The 21,130-nt window shown below is 42.0% G+C and overlaps 1 protein-coding gene across 3 annotated transcripts in view; it reads left to right on the forward strand.

Annotated features, from left to right (window-relative positions):
• Nucleotides 1-21,130, forward strand: part of FYN (FYN proto-oncogene, Src family tyrosine kinase) — a 137,379-nt gene that overhangs the window by 42,290 nt on the left and 73,959 nt on the right. For all 3 annotated transcript variants that reach the window (XM_054279350.1, XM_054279352.1, XM_054279351.1), the window contains exon 2: nt 18,831-18,901. The gene's annotated coding sequence lies outside the window, so the exon portion shown is untranslated. The remainder of the gene's footprint in view (nt 1-18,830; nt 18,902-21,130) is intronic.

The raw sequence follows: 21,130 nt of genomic DNA on the forward strand, positions 1-21,130 counted from the left end.
AACAGCTCCCTGGCAGAGAGAGAATGAAGGGGGTCATCTGAACAAACACCTGGGTTTACTTTTCCAACATATTCAGGGGTTTGCTCACATTCAGGGTTTTGGGCTCTTTCTCTTTCAGATGTTTGCTTTGCCTTGGGATTCAGGCCACTATGGAAGTGTAAAGTTTAAATGAAAGGTTCCAGTTCCTATCTGAGGTTTTTCAAACCAAAAGGTTAAACGGTTTATTTGTCCCTTTTATCTTTCCAAAGTCCTGCAATATATTTTCACTAAGGTGTCGTACTTTATGATAAGGAGTATACTTATGATTTTGGGAATGCAACATTTGTGGTGGATTCTGATGCTCCCTGAAAAGGAACTTACATTTTACTGACAGTAGAAAGCAGTTGTTCATGCTTTCTGTTTTTTTTCCTGTCAGAAGGAGCATGCTCCTACAGAAATGAGTGAGAATTTTCCCATTGAAAATTAGAAGGATGAGAAGAGCAATGCAAAGCTGCCGCACTAGGAGTCCTTAGTGGTGTTGATCCTTTTGATGTAAAGCATCTCACCTTGCCCTTGTGAAGATCATACTCCATAGAATCCCTGTCGGTGAGAGTGGTGAGTTCTGGATGCAGAATGACGACATAAAGCGCATTTCTTCTCTGTGCCTAAGCCTTTCAAATTGTTGGCCCAGAGAGATTATCATTAGAAATTCTGTAGGGCAGAGGGTATATAAAAGAGGAAAAGGCCACACATAGCTGATGACTGTTTGCATCATGTAGACACTTAATGGCATGAAGTGGGCTTCACAGAAGCAAAAAACATCAGGAGCATTAAAGGTTTGGCTATAAGTGGGCATGGCACTCTGACATTCCAGAGATTTAGTACCTGTGACTTAACATCCTCAACTTACCCAAGTCTAAAGCATAGAATTACAGCTTTCTAATACAACATGGAATATCAGCTTTCAGGATTGAAAAAAAATATAAAATTTATCTTTTTTTTTTTTCCTTGCTAGTATTCCAGTAATGTGTGTGTGTGTTTAAGAAAAATTTTACCTCTGCTAGAGGAAAAAATAGAACTTGTAAAAGTTCGTTTGTGAAGTCACTAGACTGGCAGAGGGCTAATAAGATAAATTCAGAGTCTGAAGAGGCTAATACTTCAGTTTGCCCAGGAATCTTGGTCTTTAAATCCAGAGCTTCAAGCAAAGTTTTGCTCTGTGTTGTATATAAGGATAAGTACAGGAGACCTGATAGGACCGTCTGTGTGAGATGTGTCAGCTGGAGCTTTGCTGTATTCATCTTCAGTGCCAAGCAACTCCAATTCCTCTTTGGTCAAACAAACTTTTTATTCATCGAGGTACAGTTGTTTGCCAGAGCTATTTGCAGTCATGTGTCAGAGGGGGAACAATTAATACATTGTAAAAGTTTTGGGTTTTTTTAATGGTGTATGCTGTGGAGATATAATAGAACCCCACTGGCAGTGCTCTGAGAACTAGTGCAGGGTAAGGATTTGCCAGATCATAGCTGAGCACTTGAAATTCTTCAACCAGCAAGAAGGAAAAAGTGTGTGAGAGAGCCCGTGGGAACTGTATTTTGGTTCAGCAGCGTCCGCTAACACTGTCAAACTGCCTGTCTCAAAGTGTTAAGGCTGATAAACTGCCAGTAATTATCATTTAGAAAATTAGCGGCTGCCAAAACCATCACACACATCGCATGTGTTGGTTGGACTGGTTTGAAATTACTTCACGTAAAAAAAAAATAAAGAAAGAAAAATTCCCGAGCCTGCATCTGCTCCAAGAATAGTGTGGAGTTTTGACATGTGACAGTTGGTGCTGGCAGAAGTTATTTTGGTTGTTCGATGGGGGATATTTTCTTGGAGTGCGTCACCACTGCTATTTACCGGCCGGGTAACAGGACAATTGAGACCTCTGAATATTTGCAGCAAATCTAAATAAATAACTGAAGTATGTGGGATCTCCTTTCCCTTCCGTTCTCTCTCCTTCCTTGAGACTGGACAGAGAGAATTAAAAATACTGGTTGCCAGAAGGAAAACTTTTTTATTTTGCAGTTGATTTCTAGCCACTGCAAAGAAACTGAATCATCATGGAAGGGCTGGGCAGGGCAGAGCAAAAGCTTAAAAGACAACTTTGGCTGCACTCCGCCATCACTTCATGTCCTCACAATCCTCCCAAACAGCCCACATGTAAAAAACATGGCTTGAGGCGGACCAAAATTCATTGATTTCCTCCCAAAGGAAGCTGAGTGCCGCCATGACCAAGATCTAGAGATGATATGAACACAACCATAGCACCCAGATCTTCCTGTGAAGGGTGGTGATGACTGTGATGAGGGTGGTGAAATGGCCATGTAGAAGCTTGCACAATGTTTTTCATGCAGAGGTTTGTGATTTGGTCAGTCGTCAATAAACAAGTTGGTGCAAAGTCTCTGAATCAGTGATCTGTAAGTTTGAAGGACTCTGAGTTGTCAGCACAAGAAAATATCACTTACATTTAGGCTTATATTTTAGGTGTACCTTTCTACTTCTGTTGAGTGCAAGGATGTAAAAACTTTGTGTGCACTCTGCTTTTCCCTCCAGGCTGTGGTTCAAGACAGGACTTCTGGGGTGACGCAGCCAACCTCAGAAGTTCCTGCTCACACGTGCTGTCCTGTGTTGCTCACCCATCACTGTTCCATAATTTAAACCAAAACATTTTGGGATGATTGATAGTAACCCCCTGTGTCTCAAAGATTCAGTGATCAGTGCAATGTAGCCAACAGGAAAATCAGGTGAACTGAGGTAAATGGAGAATTGCATCAGAACAGCCTCTGCATCTAAGAGATAGGGACAGCTCAGGGTTTATCTTCATCAGCAATTCTGATTTGTTTTGGAGGTACACCTTTTCAATAAGTGATGCTGTGTATCAGCTTAATCAAACTCTTTGTGAAATGCAGAAGGAGAATTTTCTCTTTTCAAACAAAATTTCTGGTACTGTGCAGCAAGTACTCAGGGAGTACCAAATGGGAATGGAAATGAAAGGAAAACATATTGCATTTCATTATTTCATCTGTGTGAACACTTCACTGTGTCTAATTCTGTTAATCTAAAATTATAAACAAACTTAGCCTGATATAATCTAATTTTCATTATAGACACCAAATGCTATTATGTTCAGCAACAAATTGGCTTAAGATAATTCTGTCTTTACAAAATAAGATTGTAATCAACAGATTTATAGTTTAATAAAGTCTCGTGATATATGTATACCCTATAGCTTTTAGAGCTTTATTTTCAGTTCAGAGTTCCCATTAGTCTAATTTAAGATTATTGGTACAATAATTTGATTTAAGATATGCCTTTTTATAAACCAACTAAGAGTGTCAGCATGAGATACTGAAAGGAAGCAGGGTGAGGGAACCATCTATGAGATGTTTTATTGCAGAGTTGTTGATGGATGAGACTTAGTGACAAAAATACAGTGAGAGCCTGTGTTCTCTCTAAAGTTTGCAAAGGGCAAGGGATACTGAGGATATGTAGGGTCCCAACTGGGAAAAGTGAGGTTATTTTAGTCTGAAATAATGCTTTTTGCCAAAATATAAAAACTTTTTGTAGGTTAAAAGACATTTTTTCATTATTTTCTCTTTTCTAAGTCAGTCTAAACTGTAATCTCTGAACACCAGGGTCTAGTTTATTGGCCAGATAGCACTGATCTTGAGATATAAAAGCTCAGCAACAGAACCCTTACTGATAGGGATATAGAAATCAATTGTATCTTATTTATGTAAGTACTGAAAAGAAATCAGGGATTTGTCTGCGTGTGCATGTTTTAGTTTCTGATTTATTAATCTACTAGTTTTGTACTTTGAAGCAGCAAATCTGCTCCATTTTGCTTTTTTTTTTTTTTTTTTTTTTCCCAAAAAGGTTTTGGGTTTTTTAATAGAATCATAGGATGGTTGGAAGGGACCTTAAAGATCATTTATTTCCAACCACTCTGTCAAGGGCAGGGACACCTTCCATAAGACCAGATTGCTCAGAGCCACATCAAACTTGGCCTGCAACACTTCCTGGGATGTGGCGCCCACAGCTTCTCTGGGCAACCTGTCCCAGTGTCTCACCACCTCTGAGTAAATAATTTCTTCCTTATATCTCATTTAAACCTACTCTCAGTTTAAAGCCATTCCCCTTGTCCTGTCATTACATTCCTTTGTAGAAAGTCCCTCTCCAGCTCTTTTGCAGCCCCCTTGTTGGTACTGGGAGGTGAATAAGGTCTCCCTGGAGCCTTCTCTTCTCCAAGCTGAGCCTTCTCTTCTCCAAGCTGAGCAACCCCAGCTCCCTCAGCCTACGTACATAAGAGAGGTGCTCCACCCCTCTGATCATCTTCATGGCCTCCTCTGGACTCACTGCAGAAGGTCTGGTGCCCCAGAGCTGGATGCAGCATTCCAGGCGGGGTCTCACAAGAGCAGAGGGACAGAATCTCCTGCCTGGCCGTGCTTTGGATGCAGCCCAGGACAGAGCTGGCTCTCTGGGCTCTGAGCACACGTTGCTGGATCATGTTTAGCTTCTCATCCACCAACATCCCCAGGTCCTTCTCCTCAGGGCTGCTCTCAATCAGTTTTCCATCAGGCCTGTATTTGTGTTTGAGACTGCCCTGACTCTGGTTGCACTTGGTCTTGTAGAATGTCATGAGGTTTGCACAGTTCCACCTCCCAAACCTCCTAAGGTCCCTCTGGATGACACTCCTTTCCTCCAGCATGTCAACTGCACCACAACCTGGTGCCAGCAAACTTGCTGAGGGTGCAGTCTTGGGCCTGCAGTTTTCTCAGCTTCTTGTCTGAGCAAACTGGCAGAAATAATTAATTAAGCTTGCATAGTAAGCAGACTGTGGATCTGGGTCATTTGTAACAAATAGGTGAGACTTCATGTAATGATTTTGCTAATGTGATGAGGTTTGTGAAACTCACAGGAATGTGAGTTTCTAGCTGGCTGGCTGTGTGTGGTCAGAATTAAGGTATGTATACCTTCATTTCAGAAAGTGTAAGAAATGTGAGGATATGTACATATTGCTCTGATTTGGGATGTTCTGAAGGGCTGGCTGGGGAGAGACTGGGTTCTGTCCCTCTTGGTTTTTCCCTGTGCTCTTTCAAGGAACTGTAATCTTCCTTATGTATACTTGGATTAACGCTGCCCAAGAGCCTGTAATTAAACATTCAGGGCTTGAGGAACCTGGAAAGAGCAGTCCTGCTTGATCCTGTGTGTCCATGAGCAAGGAAGGCACAGCTCAGAGCTGTGAGCAATAGCCACGGCACAGGCAGCTCTGTCACTGCACGGCTGAGGGGGCTGGGGAAGGGTGCTGGGACTGCTCTGGGCTCAGGCCATCAGTCCCTTTTGTGCCACAGCACAGGAAGACCTTATCTCCAGTATAACTGGAGCCAGCAGGGTGTATGTCAGAGAGAGCTTCCCTTTCCCCGTGCCCCCCTTCACCCATGCTTATAGAGCAAAGAGAGGGTTCTCTGGCTAAAAAGCTGTGTTTCACGAGGACAGGAACCAAGAGACAGTTCATTTCTATGGTGAGATGCTATAAATAGCTTTCTCTGTTAACATAAATTCTTTCTGTGAATCCTACAATCAGGGTTTTATTCCAAGCCTACAAAATGCTTTGTATACCCTTGTTACTTTGTACGTGCTGGTGCTTTCCCCCACAAAATGAGAGGTAAGCCTGACACTTGCAGGGCAACACTGCAAGTTCTGTTGATAGAGTAAAGGAGCCAGTCTTCCTAAACAGACCTGTTACAGTCTTAATTTTTTAAATCACTAATACCAAAAGGACCAATGGACATTTTTAAAGGCAAGTAGGGCAGGACTTGCTGAAGTCCACACATATCGGTTTTTATTTATTCACCCAGGCTGCCATGTTCTCTACTGCTCTGCTCTCTACTAATGCTTACAGTGAGTCTGGGTCAGAAGCTGTAGCTACTGTAAGCCTTGAAAGCTTTGCAGGGCTTTTAGGAAGCTTGTAATTGCTCCACTGTGAATCCTAGAGTGAGAAATAACTTGCCTAGGAGGAGAATGTCTTCTCTTACTGCTCATGCAGTGAAAACTCTATGGACATAAATGGTCCCAGCTGTATGTAAGTACATGTATGGTATACATCTGTCACTCTGCACCTTCTTATTTTCTTCCTTTTACATAGTCCTGGTACTGGAAGCTCTCTTCTTGGGAGATGAATTTCAGTTTCCATTTAAATCCATTTCTGCATTTGACTATCTGATGCTCAGTCCACATCCCTTCCCCCTCTTTACATGAAATGGAATCCAATGAGCTGTTGAAATTTTCAGAGAGCTGAAAGATGTGACCCAAAGGTGTCTGTCCGGAAAAGGGAAATGCTTTGGAGTTCAGGCAGTTGATAGAACACATGTGTTTATGAGGAACCATTGCTCTCTCTTACTTTTTGTCCTCTTCTTTTAAATGCATCCATCTGCTTGTGGAGAGCACTGTTTTCACTCCCCATACACGTGTATGGCAAGGTCAAATGCAGATCCCTTTCTTGACACCCTTCCATGCATGAGGTGTTTCAAAGTGCTTGTGGCTCTCTGTCTGTGAGGGTGAGCTGGATGTGCAGTAAGCAGTGGAGAAGTGCAGCAAGCATGTGTAGCATGGGGAGAGGAAGCAGACCAAGTACACTGGTTGTTGTCCGAGGTGAAAACTGCAATGTGTGGTGAGCAGGGCATCTTGACATGCCAGGTAGCATTCCTGCACAGACTGCCCAGCTGCAGTGCCAATGGCTTTGTGGGACTGTTGTGATCCCAAATTCTATGGACAATTTGTCATTTGATGTAAAAGTATATGCGAGGAAAAGGAACCGGATGTTTTTATCATGTACAGTTTAGATTTAAAATATGACTATTGATTAGCTGCCGATGATGGTGTTTACTGTTGAAATCTTCACAACTGGCCCTTGCAGCAGCTCCCAGATTGTGCAAATGGTTTTTTGGAGGGGAAATTAATTAGCTGGCTTGCATATTCCAAAGAAAGAGGGAAAAAAGGTCTCCTCTCTTTGTTGCTCTCAGGCGTGCATCCTTCTTTTTTCCATAGGATTGTTATGGATCTGTACTTCCAGAGATTGTACCGTCAGCCTGTACCATTCATGCATTTTGTGGAGTTCATAATTGAATGCGTTCAGGGCTGAAAGTGGCACACGTGCTGCTCTGAATGCTCCTTCTCAGATGTCTCCTGCTGCTGGTAACCCACATTCTGCAGCTGGAGGCTGCGCTCCAGGCATGAATGGGGCGTCTTGTGCTTCAGCCAGGCGGAGTGAACTTGATTCTAGGTCAAAATCAAATGTGACATTTCCTAAATGCGTGAGTCCAAGCTAGTTACAGCACTAAAAAGCAGAGCCTGTGAGTACTTTCTGTGTGTTATTTCTCAGTGATTTGCAGTCTATTTTACTCAACATGGGAGGGACATTGAATGTGGGTTTATTATTCTGGTTATACCTGCAAAACTGAGAGTAGGAAGAAAATAAACCAGTGTCACCTCATCACACAGGGGGGCAAAAGACTTACCCTTACAGTACCAAAAAGCCACTTCTGTTGTTCCAGGGTGAGGGTATCCTGTTTACAAACAGTGGCCTAGATATTACCTGCCAGCACAGCTCCTTAAATCCGCAGCCTGCTTCTCCCTGCTGCACTGTTCTTCCCCACAGCCCTCACAGGCACAGCGAGAGCAGGCAGTGACCCAGATGCGCTGCTCTCAAAGTGCCATTTGTTTCCAGCACTCAGCATGCTGGCAGATTTGACACATGGCTACACATGCATCCATCACTAGACCAAAATACGCCTCTCCCGTGCTGTAAGGGGTGTTGTATCAGATAAGCCACTGCTGACAGAGCCAGTAGCTGTTCACACATCCTCTGAGGTGTGTGGCAGTGTGGGTGCATGGGACACCTGCCCTCCGAATGTGGAAGATTTGTTGAGCTGCATGATGCAGTCCTGGTGCTAATTTTTTTTTTTTTTGACTGCTTAAACTTTCCAGGGGGTTAGCAGGCAAGAATTTTGCTACTACATGCTTTGTTACCAATGCTACGAAAAAAGAAAAAGGAGAAAGGTTTTTTTCCACTTCTGTTTTTTATCAGGGAGTAGAGAGCTGTGTTCTTTCTCTTCTCCTATTCTGACTACAGCTTTATCTCTGATTCCTTTGCATACAGAGCTGTTACATGTATGTGTGCAAATATGTGTTTATACAAATATGTATTTACACACAGACACACACACACGCACACATATATAAAATCACCAGTCATAGATACATAGGTATATAAGGTTGTTGAGACTGGAACATAAACTAGTTTTCTCTTCCCTCATCCAAGCTATAACCTCAATCAGTGCTTTTACACTTCTTTGTGGATACCAAGCCACCAAGTCTCATTCAGCATGACTAAACAGATATCCATTGATACCTCTCTTCCTTCCTCCACCTGCAGCTCTCCACATAATCTCACACTGCTGTTGCCATGGACAACATCAGTGTCCCTCAGCCAGGCCAAAATCTGTCCATCTAAGTTCCCTGTGTCTTTGCTCTGCGATCAGCCGATTCTTCTTGCATACAGTGTCTTTATAAATGCCCTGTGCTATCCACTCCACACAGCTGAAATTCACATCTAAGTACTCATTTGTTGTCTTGAATTACTGCAACATCATTTTCTCTGGCGCCTTCAGATTGTAATTCCATCTGTCCAGAATGTCTTCACTAAAGAAATTTGTCCCATTTCCTAATTTTTTAGCAGTGTAACCTTCCCTACACACTCCTCTACTGATTTCATCATTCAGCACAAGATGCCTGTTTTTATCACCAAAGACCCTCCCTTCCTCTCTACTCCCATCTGTCAGCCAGCTCCAAGAGGGCATCTTTCTCCTCCAGCCTCCTGTGATGCCTGTCTCCTCCAGTGCACGAGCTGCTTTCTGGCAGCAGAACTACTTTCTTCTTGTCCTTTAGGTTTCTCCTTTGAAATGTTCTCTTTTTGTCTGGGGTGCAGGCAGTGCAGAGCAGCTCACCACCCATCTTCAGCTTTCAGAGTGCAGCACTTGCACAAGTAGTAAGCACTCATTGTAATTTTAGACCTTGTTGAGATTAAAGCCTTAACCAGCATCTCCTGTCACTGCAGGCTTTTAAAAATAGGCTCAACATGCACGGTAATAGCAGCATGGTTGTAACCATGGCAATGCAAGGAAGGCAGGGTTTGCCGGCAGGGATCTTACCAGACCAACTGGCGTGTCTGAGGGCTGGACCAGGGCGATGCAGGGGAGAGGCTTCAGGCTCAGCAAGGAACTGTGAGCATCAAAACACATCTTTTTTCCCCCAGCCAGGTCAGGTGGCCTGATAAAAATAATAGCATAAGTGTAGTTGTTCTGCCTTGAGCAGGGAAGCCGCCTGGATGGTCATTCAAGGTCCCTTTTGCTCCTGTAGCTCTGTTTTAACAGGCAGAGCTGACTGCTCCTTGTCCATGTGCCGTGTGTTCTGATCTTCTGCTGACACCAACAGAAGGCCTCTGAACATCAAGAAACCAGAATATCCTCATTAAGGATCTTCTTGGAGGATAGGAGAGTAATGTATTGCTCTTTGAGCCAAGGCTGGCTTTGTGCAGCAATAAAGCATGAATATTAAACAGGAAATCAGTGACACTTCTGAAACATGTCTGAGACAGAAATCCAGATGCTGTATGGGGATATAGGCCCTTAAGCCTTATGTCTATGCTACTCTTTTTTTTTAATTTTTTTTTTTAAGCTTCATCTGCATATTGGTGGTGTAAGATGGGGGCATAGCAAGAGAAAAACCAGATCTTTTAGCCCAGTTTCCTGAGGAAGTGGGGGTTAGGCTGTAACTCAGTGTGTTTGTACACCAGTCCTCCTCTTAATAAGCTTGCAGGCTGTCTCCAGCCAGGGAGGGGCCTTCAGGGCAGCATTTGCCTGCCCTGCCCTTTCTCCAGGCATGAGCTGCTGCAGGGACATGGGCTGGGCGTGGTGGCAGCAGGAGCAGGGAGCTGCAAACCCCTGGAGCAGCTGAGCAGTGGCTGCAGCAGGGCTTGTGCAGTGAATGTGACTGGGCACCAGGCATCTGGGTCTGTGGGGGAGCCAGGGATGCAATGTGGGAAGGACTCTCATTGCAAAGTTAGCATCATACATCCAGATGAGCTGGAAATTCACTTGCATTAGTTCCACTGATCAGGCGTTCGCTTAATCTTGAAAAACAAAAGACAAAAAAAAAAATAGGGAGGTTGTACTGAATAGCGATGACATTTTAAATCCTTAGAATATTTCAGCAAAATAAATGCTTTTGTGTGCTTCTGCGCTGCAAAGAGGTTTATATTAATGTAGCACAATCCTGGAATTACATGAGCCTTGTGTTTTTCTGGTTCACACTGGGACACTTGCTTTCTGAGGGAAAACCTGTTGTCTTTAAGGGCAGTGTGAAAGAATAAAGACTTGATCTAGAGCTTGAGGCTGAAGCATTACATCAGTGCAAAGTCTTTTCATTCATAGTTCTAGTGTGTTGTCCTGAGAATTTAATTTCCTGTTTGCACTATGGGAGAGTCTTTTTTGGAAGCCACTAAAGAGCAAGGGTAGTTGTTTAAGGTGTTTTTTGAAGGTAAACTGTCAAAATACAGTAAATTTTGTGGTTGGTCCTTTTATTTATGTATGTATTTATTCATGTTATTTCCTGAATATAGAACCCAGCAACATAAAGTCTCATTATTAAAGTAAGTAAATAAATAATAAGTGAAGTAGCATGAGGGACAGCCCTCTTTTTTTTTTTTTCCACTCCTCCCCATCCTCAGCCCATTGGTGATTTTTTTCCTAGGTTTTGCAATGCTTCTCAGATTTCAAGGTTATATTCCCTTCCATTTTGTCTTATGTGACAATGAAGGACCTTATTTGTTTTCTTTACTTGTCTCACTATTTAAAAAAATAAACCAGAAAGTCAAGTTTTTTGTTCTTCTATTTCCAGTACTCTTGTTTATTTTGAAACTTCCAGAAAGAGATAAGAACAGCTTAAGAAAAACGTTCTCCAGAGTAATCCCTTAAAGAGCAGCAAACACACACTGCAGATTGGTCCTAAAGGCTGTGCTTCCTTTCTGGGGAGGGAGAGAGGTGGGGAGAGAGGATGTTTTCTTTTTAGCTGTGCTCTAATCATCCGATCTGGGATTTGATAAGCTCCACACGTCTGAAACCGCTGCCTCCTCATGTCTTCCCCCTTCCTGCCTCTCAGAAGATTAAAGTGAACATGGCAAAAAGGAAACAGTTTATTTTCAGCTTGTTGTAGTTAATAATTAGTTTACAGTGCAGCATTCTCATTTTTTGTATTCTAATCGTGTTGCTGTATTCTTTTCTTACACTGTTTACTTTTCACATCACAGGCCTTCTTTGATACAGAAATAGGATTACAAATAGCCCATTCTTGCAGAATTTCAGCCTCTTTTCAACATTTTTATATTGCACATCAGGAAGTGTGACACATGTAGGTGGGGTATCTTCTGCAAAGGCTCACCTTGCCTGCCCCCCATGCTTTCTTTTCACTCTGGGACAATTTGGAATTACAGCAGTTGTGAAACCACAATAGGAAGAGACCAAGCCATTAAAGTATTGCATGTACAAGATATAAGTATCATTTTACTCATTTAAAATTACCTAAATCCATGTATTGACTGAACTACAAGAAGTCCTCAGTAAACACCTGCAATTTGTCCTAAGAGATACTTGTGCTGAATTCTTTTAACCTTTAAAGCCTTGAAGTAAATTTGCCAGGACTTTGAGTCTGTGTGTTCCCATGTGTGTATTTTTAATGATTTCTTCCATAATGGGAATGACTGACATTATGGGTACTGTAATATTGCAACACTAGCATATATATTCTATGTATATTCTCTGTGTATGTGTTTATTGTATGTCATGGAAGAAATGTCCTTAATTAAAACCATACACACTGATCAAAGCACAAAAATATTTATTGTATAACTAAGATTCTCTCTTAAGGGGAAGGGGAAATTTGTTTATAATAACAATTGCTTATAAAAGCAAATTTTTGTATACAAAAAACTACATTTGCTTTGCACTGTAATTGCACTTCTAAATGGCCTTTACTGCTTCTGCAGAAGGTTTGTAAATACACTGTTTAGCCAGTTTCTGCTAAAGGTCCTTCTGGGTCAATCCTGTATCTTTAGAAGGAAGGCATTTTCTTCTTTGAAACAAACTGGAAAATCAATTATTAAAACAAAGGCTTCTGAAACCTTGAATTATGCATGGGGGTTTTTTCCCTGCTGTATTTTTTAACTTTTATAGTGATGTGAGTATGTATTTCTGGCCATAGAAGTGTTTCACTGATGCCACTGGGATACTGGGCAGGTAAGGATGAGCAGGCTGGGGGTCTGGGAGAGTGATGCAGCACTGGCTCTAGCCACCATGTCCCCACATCACTGTCTGCCTGTGCCTTCCCTCAGCCCCAGAGATGCCCAGCAGCATTTCTAGGAGCCAGCTCAGAGGGATGGAGTTCAGTCTATTTTTAGGACTATGGTCTCCATTCATTCATTTTTTAAAAAATTGTTTGGGGCATAGTACTTCTCGTTTTTCTGCAAAGTGAAATGCAAGTGCTCTTCCCGTAATTAATGAAGTTTTTTTTTTCTACTATTTTGAGAACTGAAGTGTGCTGCTGCAATCACATGCCCCTCCTATGTGACACTCTCAGTCTGAGTGCCTGCTCAGTATTGAGCTCCATAGCTTCCCCTATGGATTGCTCAGCCCCGTGGCTGCCCACGGCCTGCTGACCCAGGGACAGGAGTTCCAGGGGAGGCTGAGCTGTGCTCAGCATGGGCTGCCTTTCAGCTCACACACAGCTAGCTGCACTCTTGCCTCTCTCCCCAGCAGTGCACATGACCAGAGGTGCCACAGGGTTTGGGTTTTTCTCAGAACACTTTCAAAGGGCAGGATTTAAGAGTGGGCCTCAAGTGCCATCGCCTTTCTGTCACCAGTGGCTTCACTGTGTCATTCTCCACTTGCTCACCCTAACCACCGGCTGTCCCACTGAGGGTTTCTTAAAGCTGTTGGCATCTTTTGATTCTTTGCATCTGCCTCTGCTGGGTCAGTGTACACATCCACCCTCTCTGCCTCTGCTGGCGCTTTCCAGGCAGGAGTTGCTGTTGGATGGTGCTGCATTTCCAGATCCCAGCTTTATGCTTTCGGCTCTGCCATTACAAAGCCAAGCTGAGGCATGGAAAAGAAGTTGTGGATGAAGATTTTATTTAGTTTATCCAGTTTGAAAGTAGAGAAAGGCAGAAGGTACTGATATCACTGATAGTGAGCTGGCAGTATTGAAGGGCTGGAACTGCCTGGGTGAGGGGCACAGCCCAGGGTGAAGGAGAGCAAGCAGCTTGGGCAGGGCAGAGGGCCACAGAACATGGGCAACAGCTGACAGCAGCACGTCTGCTAAAGGTAAGTCAATATAACAGCTCAGCTTTTGATCTTTAGCACAGTTTGTGGGTTTCTTTCTCTTCACAGCTCCATTTTATTAAATCAGAAAAAGTTTGAGCAAAACCTCTGTTTTCCCGGTGTTTTCCTCCCACGTTTCCTGTTTCTTAAGACTTGTTGCCACTGCAGTGGTGACTTTGCATCTGAGTTCCTTCTGCTCCAAATGGAAAGGGCAGACGTGTTTTTAGACAGGAACAAGTTTAATGGTGCAGACAAACATTCTTGTTTTGAAACTACTAAACTACTTTTGGACTCTTTTAACAGAGAGACCTAGTGATCCTTATTTACATCCTGCATGTGCGGAAGCTTTCCAGTAACTGTTTTAGAAACCCAGTGACTTTGACATGAAAAAATGCAGAGTGCCTCTCCCATAGCCCCTGTCCTCTTTCCAAGTTTTGGCACTGTTGCGTGGGAGGACAAACCACTAGAATAGTATTGTCTTAGTATAAGTTTTCTAATAGTGTTGGTGGTTGGTGTTTTTTTTTTTCCTTTGCTGTTGTCCAGGGGTGTGTCTGGACTTGTTGCAAGAGCAGATTTTGTTGGGAGCTCTCTCTTTCTGCCCTCAGCTCTCTCTCCACAAGCCTGTTGATGACAAGGCTTTTTCATATCATGTGCCAGCTATCTGGGACCTCACTTAGAAAAGGGATGGTTTCAGGCTAACAGGGAGGCTTTTGTCTCTGTGTAAGAACAAGCCTATAAGCTTCCCTTAAACTTTAAATGTTTTATCATTGGAAAGCTTTCAGATGTTCACAGGATAAGGGCTCTTTATATGTAATCTGGCATTGCACAGTAAAGGATTACTTTATGTAAGTTAAGATGTGCAGTTCCTTTATAAACTGGCTGTGTGAATTCAGCATGTAGGATATTGTTTTTCTCCTTCTGTTCAGTGTTGCTTCTAGAAGGGGTTTCTTGGTTTTGGTCAGTTGGAGGTTTTTTTGGTTAGTTGGTTTTTGGTTTTAGTAAGGTTACAAATCTTAGGTGGTGGGAATAGGTGGAAAATGCTGCATGCACTCTATTAAAAACTGAACATGTGTGCTTCCATAGATTTGTTCAAACAGCCAGTGTCAGCAGAGTCCTGGGTGACAGAATCCTCAACCAGTCCGTAAAGAGTAGCTTGATATTGCTAGAGCAGAGTTCTAGTAACCTACTACTGAAAAGAACTTTTTGGACCAATTCATGGCCCCAAATCTGTGTGGTATGATGTAGTGTAACATAAGCATGACTGACATTGAAACAGATTTAAAAAAGCAGGCTATTACTCTGAAGAGACTAACCAACACTTTCTTTTCAAAGTGGATCCAGCTCATTTACTGGTTACACGTCCTGATCCAGACATGTTCCTTTGTAAACTGTTCAGCATGAAAAACTTAATCTTCCTAGTTTTTGCCAAGTAAAATAGCAGCCCAAGCACCAGGAATGCCTGCTTCTACTTGAGGTTTGAAAAAACAGCAGCAGAAGCATGTTGCTAATAGAAAACTGACAGATGTTCATAATTATGTAGATTTTCTTCTGTGTTTGAGTGCCATAAACTCAATTGCATCTACTGGCATTTGAAAAGTATGTAAGACCACTTATGACTTCAACCAGCCACTTCCTCCAGCTGGGTGAAACTCGTATGAACTGCAACATGTACCAGGCCAGCACCCTCTGTGTGTGGCTGTTTTTATGCTTTCAGTCATGTTATTATCTGTTTTCAATGGTGAGTAAATTGTCACTGAACAGTTTTTGCTTCAATGAACAATCAGGAGTTTTGTGGGTTCCCATCTAGGATTATTCACAATGCATTTGATTCAAAGACCCTTGAAGTTGGTGAGTGCTGATGGATTTGGGAGTGCAGGGTTGAGAAAAAAGCATTTACCATGTCTGCTTTCAGTGATTTCTCTTTTGTCAGTAGTAATAAACTTAATTCTGATCCCAGTATGAACTGACAAAAACACATCTGAAAGCTGATGGGGAAAAATAGAGGTTGTCTCATGAAGCAGACAATGTCATGAAAGCAAACACGCAAATGATGTCTAGTTATGCTGCTTGCCACATTGTTTCACAAAATACTTCTTTACAAAAAGAAAGTGACTTTTCCACAAGCTACATAACTACACTGCTGATATATATGTAACACTAGGAGGGGGATATGGGTTTTTGGTGAAAAGTGGCAGTTTGTGGAAGCTTGTCCTGCCTGCAGGAAAAGGCTGGTCCTGGCAGATAATAACTCTGATTGTCCCCCAGAAGTGTTTTGCTTTTCTTTAATGTTTCAAATCATGTCGCTCTGAGATTCAGCACAACTTTTCATGTCCATTGGTGTGCTAAGGATTTTCTGTGTCTTACCATGTAGGAGGAGATGCTTTCATTTGGACACTGGTTGGACAAACTGTTTGTTTCCTCTTCTATTTGTTATACTAATTGTAAGAGAATTGGTGTGCCTTGAGGCCTGTATTAATTTATTTTGCATCTCCTGTGCTGTACTCTCCAAAGTGAGCAGAGCTTTTCTAAAAAGTGCTCATTAAAATTTGGAGATATGTATCATGATCCAAAGCCTTCAAGAAAAAGGAATATTTCCCCTACATTCACGGGTAGAATGAAAATCATTAAGACTGAAATTGAGTTCTGTATGGGCCCCCAGACTGAACACAAATAAAGAGTGAATAATCTTTGGTTTACTCTGCATGCTATGTCCTGCCCTCACCCTCAATTATGCAGCAAAATACTTCCCTTCCCTTCTCCCTCCCTGTTCCACCTCCAAGCCCCTCTTCTCCTTTGTAGCCTAAGAGATACAGCACATTTTTCGTCATCTAAAATCCAGCAAAAGGCTTCCCCAAGCTTTCTATCTGCCATCCCAACAGTTCTGAAAATCCTGCAGGGCTAGAGATATGGCAAATTGTGTGGCTGCCTCAGATTTAACAAGATACCGTTTTCCCTAGCCCCCTTGCTAGTTTTGGTCATACATGGTCTCAGTGAAAGGCTTGGGCCAGGCTCCCTTGGCATGTATTAAAGCAGCAGCATGCTGTAACGTGGGAATGTTACATGTTACAAGCGGAGCTGTACTCTTGGTCCATCTTTTCTTCCCTTTTACCCTAGAGTCAGCACAGGCCTCTTTTTATTTTATTTTATTTTATTTTATTTTATTTTTTATTCTATTTTATTTTATTTTATTTTATTTTATTTTTTATTCTATTTTATTTTATTTTTATTCTATTTTATTTTATTTTATTTTTTATTCTATTTTATTTTATTTTTTATTTTATTTTATTTTTATTTTATTTTATTTTTTATTCTATTTTATTCTATTCTATTCTATTCTGTCACTCGCAAACTTGTCTGAAGAATTTCCCCAGTTTGGTTTAGTCCTGGTTGCTGCACAGGCATTTGTGCTGGGGTGAGAGAGGAAGGGAGCGCTGCCAGGGCTGCATCCAGAGGCTCCACACCAGTGCTGGGGGGAGTTCAGCCGCTTTTGGCAGTGGTGCCAGCCCTTGTCTTTCAAGTATTCCTGGGACAAGCAGCATGAAGTACAGAGTTCCCTTATTTGTCACTCCTCTAAGGAAATTTTTAAATCAGTGTCATGGTGTAGAAGAAAATAATGAGCTAATCCAGAGTTGAGGTTCCATTGGATTGTTTTGGACCTGGCTCATTTCTTAAGCTTCTAACTTTTCTGCATGCAGATTTTATCCAATTAGTTCGGAGGCAGAAGTAGAGTTTCTTGACTTGATGTTTTCTTTCCAGGCCAAATGCCTGGAAGCTAGGGAGGGAAATAGATGGTGCTGGAATAATAACCACCTTCCCTGAGTTTGAGCAAAGCAGTTAAGACCCACTTTTTTTTTTTTTTCAGTGTTTTCATAAACTCTGCCAAGCTGTACAAAAGGTGATGGGAGAGGAGGGGGTGTTCATTTTTTTTTCTTTATTCCTTGATATACCCACTCTTTTTCTCAACTGCTAAACAAGGAAAGCAAGCAGAGACGATGCTTACATTTTTACTTTTCTGTTGGAAAATATCTGTCTCTAAAATCTCTCACAACAGCCTCCTCTGATTTGTAATGATGCTTTTTTTCTTTTCTCCCCGCCCTGATCCCTCTGCTCAAATGAAGCCTGAGCTTTATAATATCAAATACCTGCTTGCTAATCAGGACTTAGAGCAATGTGATTCAGTTTCCATGTTTTAGAGGAATATTTATTTGGTTATTCCTTAATAGAAATTCTAATTTCGTAACTGCTTTTTATGTAATGATGACCAGTAAAAATAACTTGATTTAAGAAGCCATTCCCCTTTTGTTTCCTGTTTATGCCTACAGCGTCTTTCAGGAGAGGTGCTGGCACAAGAGTTGCTGTTTCTGCAGCTGAGGCAGGTTTTCATGATCAGTAGTGCAGGGCTCCAAGTCATCTGTGTATAGCTGTGAAGTTATTCATCCAGCAGTAATTTCACAGATACCTCTCTGGTGAAAAGTTCAGCCACGTACTTGGGGGAGAATGGCACTTAGAAGCAGTTCAGATTTAGTCTGGCTTCACTGGTGTGGCTTCACCTGGGCACTGAAAGTGATGTTCTTCTCCATTGGCTGCACAGTTACCCCTCCCAACCCTGAGCACCAGCAGAATCCTTGCCTCCCCCCTCTTCTAGGAGTTTACAAACTAAACGTTTTAACATCATTGTTAGTCTGTGCTCCATGAGTTATTCTTTCAAAGATTTCGCCTTAAGGGAAAATGAAGCTTAGCTGTCATTTGAAATTTACTCAGGGTCGGCAAAATGATGGCATTTGTCACTTTTGCTCTCCATCTTCTTCAAACGGGCCCTAGTGTGTGTCAAGCTGGATATTGTATTGGCTTCCTCCTTCTCCCTCTTTGTTCTCCTAGAGAACGCCAAGTAATTAATACAGTCTAAAAATGAAGTGTGGCACAAGCCCTTTTTTCCCTTTGTGTAGTTTTCAAACAAGGGGCTGTCATGAACCTACGTGCATCCAATTCCAAAACCAGTTTGTTAAAACAAAATGACTTAGAGATACTGGGTTGACCAATTTTTTTAGGGTTGGATCTGAAATAATTGGCACACTTGCTGTGTGCTGCTGTGTGTTTCTTGTTGTTGACCTTGTCTCCCTGAAGTCTGGATAGCCATCATGTCAGTGACAGTGATGTGTCTGAGCAGTCTGAGGGAGTCCTGCAATTATTTTAATATTTTGCATAATACGAGTGGAATTCAATAATTAGTTGTGAAGGTTCAGATCTAATTGCCTCCTTCCCTAAACCAGGAAAAATGGTGGAAGTTGGTGATAAATGTTAGTAGAGAGAGAAGAAAGTGTCATATTATTTGTGGTGTTCCAGTCACTTATTATTTTTCTCCTTCTCTTTATTTTACAGGGCATGTTTTCAAGCCATTTGTGAGGAAATGTGGTGAATGTAAACTTGCTCTCTTCGGGGGGGAAATTGTGGTAAGTGGTGCTGTCTTGATCAATTTTGGTTTTCAACAAAAATTTCAGAAAGGTTGTTTTAGCTTTCTTCAGTTTTAATTTTTCTTTTATTATTTTTTTTTAGCTCTGGAAAATAAAGAGATATAGTTGATTATATGTGCTCTTTCTCTGGTACAGAGACTCGCAGTATGAGAGGCATTGACAGAGAACAGCACGCTGGGCCTCAGGGCAAGGAATGTGTTTTCATTTGCTCCAGTGGCATCTGCTTATTGTGTTTGTAGCTGTTCCATTCTGCTGAAGAGTGGTTGAGCTAAAACCTGGAGTAGAAGAAATAAAAAGGCCTAATTAAAAAACAAGGGGTACAAAAAAAGCATGCTAGCTGTATAAAAGAGCAGGAGAAAGGTAATGCAGAGGAAGTATTTATTTCCCAAAGTGATGGGGGTGTCCAGTCCCTCTACAATCTTTCCATCTCTTCCCAGAATGTCTGACTGACACCCTTGCCATGTGGAACTGGGATGGTTTGCTTATGTCTGAGAGATAAGGAGATAGTTAATGTGTGCTATACCAGTTTTCCTATTCCTCCTTTCCATACCAGATGACAAGCTTTGCTGCTTGTCTGACTGTATTGTATGCAACACTTCCAGAGGCATCAGCCTCCAACAGACTTCCCTCAGTGCTCTGGAAATATTACACACCATGTGTCTGTGCTGCTGAGCTGCACCACTCTGAAGTAGGAGGAGAGAGAGAAGAGCAGGAGGTAATTAGTGGCATGTCCCAACTAGAGGGATGTGATTCAGAGAAAGCCCTTCAAACCTGCAAAAAATAAAGGCTGCAGATCTGGAGCAGTTAGTGGGCTCATCTTGCTTTTCCCCCTAGGAGACCATCAATATACACAGTTCTGGATAGTACCAATCAATCACCCTTGGGAAAAGAAACATGTCAGCAGAAGACTGTGTCCCTGCTTTCCCTTGGCCAAGCAGGGTGTTGGGCTGGTGCTTTTTCTTCAGGCAGAATGTGCAGATTGCAGACAAAAACTGGCTTATTCTCCACTGGCAGAAGACTTAAGAGTCAGATAGCCTGCAGGGTAGAAAACTGAAAATTAAAGACTGGCTCTGTGAGAACACTTGTTCTTTTCTGCCATTTAAAAACCCCTAGATGTTGTTACATCATATAGAAAGATCTGGATTAGCTAGCAGATATTTAAATGTAGATCACTTACCCCTCTGCAGAACATTTACTTTAAGAGACAGGAAAAGAGGATAGAGAAGCCCAGAAATCCACAAAGAAGCTGGCCAAACACATGAAAAGTCCTGCCCAATTGTACCTGGGTAAACCCTACTGCAGCTCATTCTTTTAAATTATTTTCTCTCCTCTAATCAGCTTTTCTGACAATTGTGTGTGTTGTAAGTTTGCATCTATATCCCTATGAGAAGTAAAAACAATTTTTTAACTAGAATTTGGTTGTAGGGTCACAGATGAGCCACAGATCAGAGCATGAGTTCATTAGTCCATGAGATTTTGTGGTGACTTCCACAAAACTTTGTGACTTTACTACAAAAGAGGGTAGGATCCGTATCCAGGGGTTTTTTTGGTGGCAGTACTGATACTTGATCCTAAAAGTTATCCAGTGTTCTTCCTTACAGGTTTTTGTGGGTTATGACAAAGTTCACAGGTTGAAAGAGAACTATTTGGAAATAGTGATGCTATGCAACACCAAAGAAAAAAAAAGTTTATGAGCAGACCTGGTTGTTGGATGGTTCTGTTCTAATTTCCATTCAAAGATGCTTGTTAAGGTCAGCCTGGTCTCCATGGCTGACCTTAATAAGAGAGCACAGTTCAGGAGCAGCAAGGGGAAAGTGACAGAAGCATGCTTCTTAGAATCATGGAATAATCCTGGTTGGAAAAAACTGCCACAAATCTGCCAAGAAACTCGTACAAACTGTTATCTTGTCCAAACTCCCACTTGAAACAGCTCCTATTAGGTCAGGTTGCTCAGGGCCTTGATTTTCAAAATTCAGCTGGCTGGAAACTTTACAGCCCTTCTGGGCATCTGTTATGTCTGACCATCCTCAGAGTGAAAAAGGTGCTTTCTTCTTGCTTCTTGCTGTTGTTTGCTGTCTGTCAGTGCAAACTCTGCATCTTCTCTGCCTGTGAGAGGGAACTCTTGAAGGAGATCTCAAAATCAGGAAAGTTACTTCACATGGCTCCATGGAAATTGTTGTCATGCAGATGCAGTAAATTTGCTAGTAG

Source organism: Melozone crissalis, unplaced genomic scaffold, assembly GCF_028551555.1.
Source record: "Melozone crissalis strain CALT ecotype California unplaced genomic scaffold, PUWL_Pcris_2 ptg000027l_1, whole genome shotgun sequence".
Taxonomy (NCBI): domain Eukaryota; kingdom Metazoa; phylum Chordata; class Aves; order Passeriformes; family Passerellidae; genus Melozone; species Melozone crissalis.